We start from the raw sequence: 7500 nt of genomic DNA, 5'->3' as shown, positions 1-7500 counted from the left end.
AAATCAAAATATATTTTGCATCATACCGATTTTTATACACTTGAATAATTTTGAACGAAAGGGAATACGGTTCCAATTCCGTAACCTGTTGAGTATCCGTTTGTTATTAAATATGGGCCTCGTGCTCATCCTGGCAACAGGAACGACCATAAAGAAGCCGTCGAGAGGTATCGGAAGAGTTTTCTTTTCTGTTTTATAGCCGTACTACCATGGAAGTCTTTCGCAGAGAGATATGGTAGATGGGCTAGAAGAGCATGACATATACTGTTGTGTCGATATTTTCTCCTCGGACCTTGAAAATTTATGGTGGGGATACGCAAACTTCTCAACAGGCCGTACCAATATCCGCAGCTGGTCTCCAAGGTGAAGAGTCTCTAGTCGATAGAATAATGTAGGTAAGGGAAGTCGGCAAATTAGATCCGTAACTTCGGGATAAGGATTGGCTCTGAAGATTGAGATAGTCGGGCTTGATTGGGAAACAATAACATGGTTTATGTGCTCGTTCTGGGTAAATAGGGTTTCTATCATTTATGGTAGATTCTTGTTCCCCGGATAGTTTAGTTACGTAGCCAATTGTGGAACTTTCTTGCTAAAATTTTTAAGAATACTAATTGGGCAACTGATTAGTTCTTTTAAATTATAACGATTATCAATTAACAATCAATTCAGAACTGGCACGGACTTGGGGAATCCGACTGTCTAATTAAAACAAAGCATTGTGATGGCCCTAGCGGGTGTTGACACAATGTGATTTCTGCCCAGTGCTCTGAATGTCAAAGTGAAGAAATTCAAGTAAGCGCGGGTCAACGGCGGGAGTAACTATGACTCTCTTAAGGTAGCCAAATGCCTCGTCATCTAATTAGTGACGCGCATGAATGGATTAACGAGATTCCTACTGTCCCTATCTACTATCTAGCGAAACCACAGCCAAGGGAACGGGCTTGGAATAATTAGCGGGGAAAGAAGACCCTTTTGAGCTTGACTCTAATCTGGCAGTGTAAGGAGACATAAGAGGTGTAGAATAAGTGGGAGATATTAGACTTCGGTTTGGTATCGACAATGAAATACCACTACTCTTATTGTTTCCTTACTTACTTGATTAAATGGAACGTGTATCATTTCCTAGCCATTATACGGATGTATTTATTATATCTTATGGTATTGGGTTTTGATGCAAGCTTCTTGATCAAAGTATCACGAGTTTGTTATATAATCGCAAACAAATTCTTTAATAAGAAAATGCATTTATGTATTTTTGATTTAAAAATTTGGTATAACTCCAATTACTCAGGTATGATCCAATTCAAGGACATTGCCAGGTAGGGAGTTTGACTGGGGCGGTACATCTCTCAAATAATAACGGAGGTGTCCCAAGGCCAGCTCAGTGCGGACAGAAACCACACATAGAGCAAAAGGGCAAATGCTGACTTGATCTCGGTGTTCAGTACACACAGGGACAGCAAAAGCTCGGCCTATCGATCCTTTTGGTTTAAAGAGTTTTTAACAAGAGGTGTCAGAAAAGTTACCATAGGGATAACTGGCTTGTGGCGGCCAAGCGTTCATAGCGACGTCGCTTTTTGATCCTTCGATGTCGGCTCTTCCTATCATTGTGAAGCAAAATTCACCAAGCGTTGGATTGTTCACCCATGCAAGGGAACGTGAGCTGGGTTTAGACCGTCGTGAGACAGGTTAGTTTTACCCTACTAATGACAAAACGTTGTTGCGACAGCATTCCTGCGTAGTACGAGAGGAACCGCAGGTACGGACCAATGGCACAATACTTGTTCGAGCGAACAGTGGTATGACGCTACGTCCGTTGGATTATGCCTGAACGCCTCTAAGGTCGTATCCGTGCTGGACTGCAATGATAAATAAGGGGCAATTTGCATTGTATGGCTTCTAAACCATTAAAAGTTTATAATTTATTTTATAAACGACAATGGATGTGATGCCAATGTTATTTGTAACATAGTAAATTGGGAGGATCTATGATCACCTGATGCCGTGCTAGTTACATATTTAAACATTATTTAATACAATGACAAAGCCTAGAATCAATTGTAAACGACTTTTGTAACAGGCAAGGTGTTGTAAGTGGTTGAGCAGCTGCCATACTGCGATCCACTGAAGCTTATCCTTTGCTTGATGATTCGAAAATGTTAATAAAACAACAAATATAAAATATAATATGTGTGTTATGGTTGTTAAACACCAACTAAAACATATATATATATATATATTGTATGAGTTGTTTAAAGGTGCCATATTTGTTAATTTACTTATGATATTTTATATATTTCTTTGTAAGTTGATAATGTGTGGACCGGACCTTAAGAAAATGTTATATACAAAAAGCTTTTTGATGATGCAATACAAAATTTATGTTATTTTATAAATAACATTCTTTTCAGAATAATTGAATTGTTATTGAAAGGAATAAAGAAATTAAATTGTTTTAAACAAAACAGAGAAAGAAGAACACACATTTTATTATATATATGAGTATATATATATATATATATATATATATATATATATATATATGATAACTGCGAAAGGCAATAGTAGAAAACACAAAAAAATAAATATATGAAATCATATTAAAAATATATTATAATTCAATCAATGGAGAACAGTAATATGCGAATGAAAAATTTACACTCTTAAACATAAATGTTATATTTAGTGTGAAATAGAAGTTTATATTTTATTTGATATTGCATAATAATAATAAACCGATTAATAAAATTTACACTCATGAGACTTGGAATTGTTATGAAATTCAATTCAGTGTTTTCCAATACAAAATGTCAAATAATATCATGAAACATATAAATTACATGTTAGATAATAACATATGACACAAACAATGTGATATAATAGAATTTAACATGTAAAATAAATGTTGGGTAATAACGTATGGAACAACTCTACTACAATAAAAAATGTTTGCTATAGACAAAATTATATATGGAAATCACATGATTGTGGAGTATTGTCTTGCCGGCAGCCGTCAATTATAGTTCAAATTATTAAATATTTAAGTTATTCGTGTGTTATATTTAAATTAATACATGAAGAATTAATAGTGAGTGGTTGCATTTGAAAAAAGTATCATTCTTAAGGAAATGGTGTTCAAAAACCTATATATGGAGTGGTGTCGCGCACGGCAAGTCATATGAGAAAAAGTAAAAGTAACAAAATAATATGACTGTGGAGTATTGTCTTGCCGGCATGGGTCATTTATTGGGCAAATTATGAAATGTTATGAAATTCAATTCAGTGTTTTCCAATACAAAATGTCAAATAATATCATGAAACATATAAATTACATGTTAGATAATAACATATGACACAAACAATGTGATATAATAGAATTTAACATGTAAAATAAATGTTGGGTAATAACGTATGGAACAACTCTACTACAATAAAAAATGTTTGCTATAGACAAAATTATATATGGAAATCACATGATTGTGGAGTATTGTCTTGCCGGCAGCCGTCAATTATAGTTCAAATTATTAAATATTTAAGTTATTCGTGTGTTATATTTAAATTAATACATGAAGAATTAATAGTGAGTGGTTGCATTTGAAAAAAGTATCATTCTTAAGGAAATGGTGTTCAAAAACCTATATATGGAGTGGTGTCGCGCAAGGCAAGTCATATGAGAAAAAGTAAAAGTAACAAAATAATATGACTGTGGAGTATTGTCTTGCCGGCATGGGTCATTTATTGGGCAAATTATGAAATGTTATGAAATTCAATTCAGTGTTTTCCAATACAAAATGTCAAATAATATCATGAAACATATAAATTACATGTTAGATAATAACATATGACACAAACAATGTGATATAATAGAATTTAACATGTAAAATAAATGTTGGGTAATAACGTATGGAACAACTCTACTACAATAAAAAATGTTTGCTATAGACAAAATTATATATGGAAATCACATGATTGTGGAGTATTGTCTTGCCGGCAGCCGTCAATTATAGTTCAAATTATTATATATTTAAGTTATTCGTGTGTTATATTTAAATTAATACATGAAGAATTAATAGTGAGTGGTTGCATTTGAAAAAAGTATCATTCTTAAGGAAATGGTGTTCAAAAACCTATATATGGAGTGGTGTCGCGCAAGGCAAGTCATATGAGAAAAAGTAAAAGTAACAAAATAATATGACTGTGGAGTATTGTCTTGCCGGCATGGATAATTTATTGGGCAAATTATGAAAAAATGAAGTTAATCTTGTATTATATTTTATTTAATACATGAAGAATTAATGTTGGGTGGTAGCATTTGAAAAAAGTATCATGCTTAAAGAGATGGTGTTCAAAAACCTATATATGGAGTGGTGTCGCGCAAGGCAAGTCATATGAGAAAAAGTAAAAGTAACAAAATAATATGACTGTGGAGTATTGTCTTGCCGGCATGGATAATTTATTGGGCAAATTATGAAAAAATGAAGTTAATCTTGTATTATATTTAAATTAATACATGAAGAATTAATAGTGAGTGGTAGCATTTGAAAAAAGTATCATGCTTAAAGAGATGGTGTTCAAAAACCTTTATATGGAGTGGTGTCGCGCAAGGCAAGTCATATGAGAAAGAGTAAAAGTAACAAAATAATATGACTGTGGAGTATTGTCTTGCCGGCATGGATAATTTATTGGGCAAATTATGAAATAATGAAGTTAATCTTGTATTATATTTAATTTAATACATGAAGAATTAATGTTGGGTGGTAGCATTTGAAAAAAGTATCATGCTTAAAGAGATGGTGTTCAAAAACCTTTATATGGAGTGGTGTCGCGCAAGGCAAGTCATATGAGAAAGAGTAAAAGTAACAAAATAATATGACTGTGGAGTATTGTCTTGCCGGCATGGATAATTTATTGAGCAAATTATGAAATGTTATGAAATTCAATTCAGTGTTTTCCAATACAAAATGTCAAATAATATCATGAAACATATAAATTACATGTTAGATAATAACATATGACACAAACAATGTGATATAATAGAATTTAACATGTAAAATAAATGTTGGGTAATAACGTATGGAACAACTCTAGTACAATAAAAAATGTTTGCTATAGACAAAATTATATATGGAAATCACATGATTGTGGAGTATTGTCTTGCCGGCAGCCGTCAATTATAGTTCAAATTATTATATATTTAAGTTATTCGTGTGTTATATTTAAATTAATACATGAAGAATTAATAGTGAGTGGTTGCATTTGAAAAAAGTATCATTCTTAAGGAAATGGTGTTCAAAAACCTATATATGGAGTGGTGTCGCGCAAGGCAAGTCATATGAGAAAAAGTAAAAGTAACAAAATAATATGACTGTGGAGTATTGTCTTGCCGGCATGGGTCATTTATTGGGCAAATTATGAAATGTTATGAAATTCAATTCAGTGTTTTCCAATACAAAATGTCAAATAATATCATGAAACATATAAATTACATGTTAGATAATAACATATGACACAAACAATGTGATCTAATAGAATTTAACATGTAAAATAAATGTTGGGTAATAACGTATGGAACAACTCTACTACAATAAAAAATGTTTGCTATAGACAAAATTATATATGGAAATCACATGATTGTGGAGTATTGTCTTGCCGGCAGCCGTCAATTATAGTTCAAATTATTAAATATTTAAGTTATTCGTGTGTTATATTTAAATTAATACATGAAGAATTAATAGTGAGTGGTTGCATTTGAAAAAAGTATCATTCTTAAGGAAATGGTGTTCAAAAACCTATATATGGAGTGGTGTCGCGCAAGGCAAGTCATATGAGAAAAAGTAAAAGTAACAAAATAATATGACTGTGGAGTATTGTCTTGCCGGCATGGGTCATTTATTGGGCAAATTATGAAATGTTATGAAATTCAATTCAGTGTTTTCCAATACAAAATGTCAAATAATATCATGAAACATATAAATTACATGTTAGATAATAACATATGACACAAACAATGTGATATAATAGAATTTAACATGTAAAATAAATGTTGGGTAATAACGTATGGAACAACTCTAGTACAATAAAAAATGTTTGCTATAGACAAAATTATATATGGAAATCACATGATTGTGGAGTATTGTCTTGCCGGCAGCCGTCAATTATAGTTCAAATTATTAAATATTTAAGTTATTCGTGTGTTATATTTAAATTAATACATGAAGAATTAATAGTGAGTGGTTGCATTTGAAAAAAGTATCATTCTTAAGGAAATGGTGTTCAAAAACCTATATATGGAGTGGTGTCGCGCAAGGCAAGTCATATGAGAAAAAGTAAAAGTAACAAAATAATATGACTGTGGAGTATTGTCTTGCCGGCATGGGTCATTTATTGGGCAAATTATGAAATGTTATGAAATTCAATTCAGTGTTTTCCAATACAAAATGTCAAATAATATCATGAAACATATAAATTACATGTTAGATAATAACATATGACACAAACAATGTGATATAATAGAATTTAACATGTAAAATAAATGTTGGGTAATAACGTATGGAACAACTCTACTACAATAAAAAATGTTTGCTATAGACAAAATTATATATGGAAATCACATGATTGTGGAGTATTGTCTTGCCGGCAGCCGTCAATTATAGTTCAAATTATTAAATATTTAAGTTATTCGTGTGTTATATTTAAATTAATACATGAAGAATTAATAGTGAGTGGTTGCATTTGAAAAAAGTATCATTCTTAAGGAAATGGTGTTCAAAAACCTATATATGGAGTGGTGTCGCGCAAGGCAAGTCATATGAGAAAAAGTAAAAGTAACAAAATAATATGACTGTGGAGTATTGTCTTGCCGGCATGGATAATTTATTGGGCAAATTATGAAAAAATGAAGTTAATCTTGTATTATATTTTATTTAATACATGAAGAATTAATGTTGGGTGGTAGCATTTGAAAAAAAGTATCATGCTTAAAGAGATGGTGTTCAAAAACCTATATATGGAGTGGTGTCGCGCAAGGCAAGTCATATGAGAAAAAGTAAAAGTAACAAAATAATATGACTGTGGAGTATTGTCTTGCCGGCATGGATAATTTATTGGGCAAATTATGAAAAAATGAAGTTAATCTTGTATTATATTTAATTTAATACATGAAGAATTAATGTTGGGTGGTAGCATTTGAAAAAAGTATCATGCTTAAAGAGATGGTGTTCAAAAACCTATATATGGAGTGGTGTCGCGCAAGGCAAGTCATATGAGAAAGAGTAAAAGTAACAAAATAATATGACTGTGGAGTATTGTCTTGCCGGCATGGATAATTTACTGGGCAAATTATGAAATAATGAAGTTAATCTTGTATTATATTTAATTTAATACATGAAGAATTAATGTTGGGTGGTAGCATTTGAAAAAAGTATCATGCTTAAAGAGATGGTGTTCAAAAACCTATATATGGAGTGGTGTCGCGCAAGGCAAGTCATATGAGAAAAAGTA

The 7500-nt window shown here is 31.7% G+C and overlaps 1 non-coding gene across 1 annotated transcript in view; it reads left to right on the top strand.

Annotated features, from left to right (window-relative positions):
• LOC122322783 overlaps positions 1–2154 on the top strand; it is a 3958-nt gene extending 1804 nt beyond the window's left edge. Inside the window, exon 1 of the ribosomal RNA XR_006246849.1 lies at positions 1–2154. This exon is cut by the window's left edge and continues 1804 nt beyond it. This is a non-coding gene — a ribosomal RNA (large subunit ribosomal RNA).
• Positions 2155–7500: the final 5346 nt, after the last annotated feature.

This window comes from Drosophila grimshawi, unplaced genomic scaffold (genome assembly GCF_018153295.1).
Source record: "Drosophila grimshawi isolate 15287-2541.00 unplaced genomic scaffold, ASM1815329v1 contig_706, whole genome shotgun sequence".
NCBI lineage: Eukaryota > Metazoa > Arthropoda > Insecta > Diptera > Drosophilidae > Drosophila > Drosophila grimshawi.
This window is presented reverse-complemented; position numbering and strand designations above follow the sequence as displayed.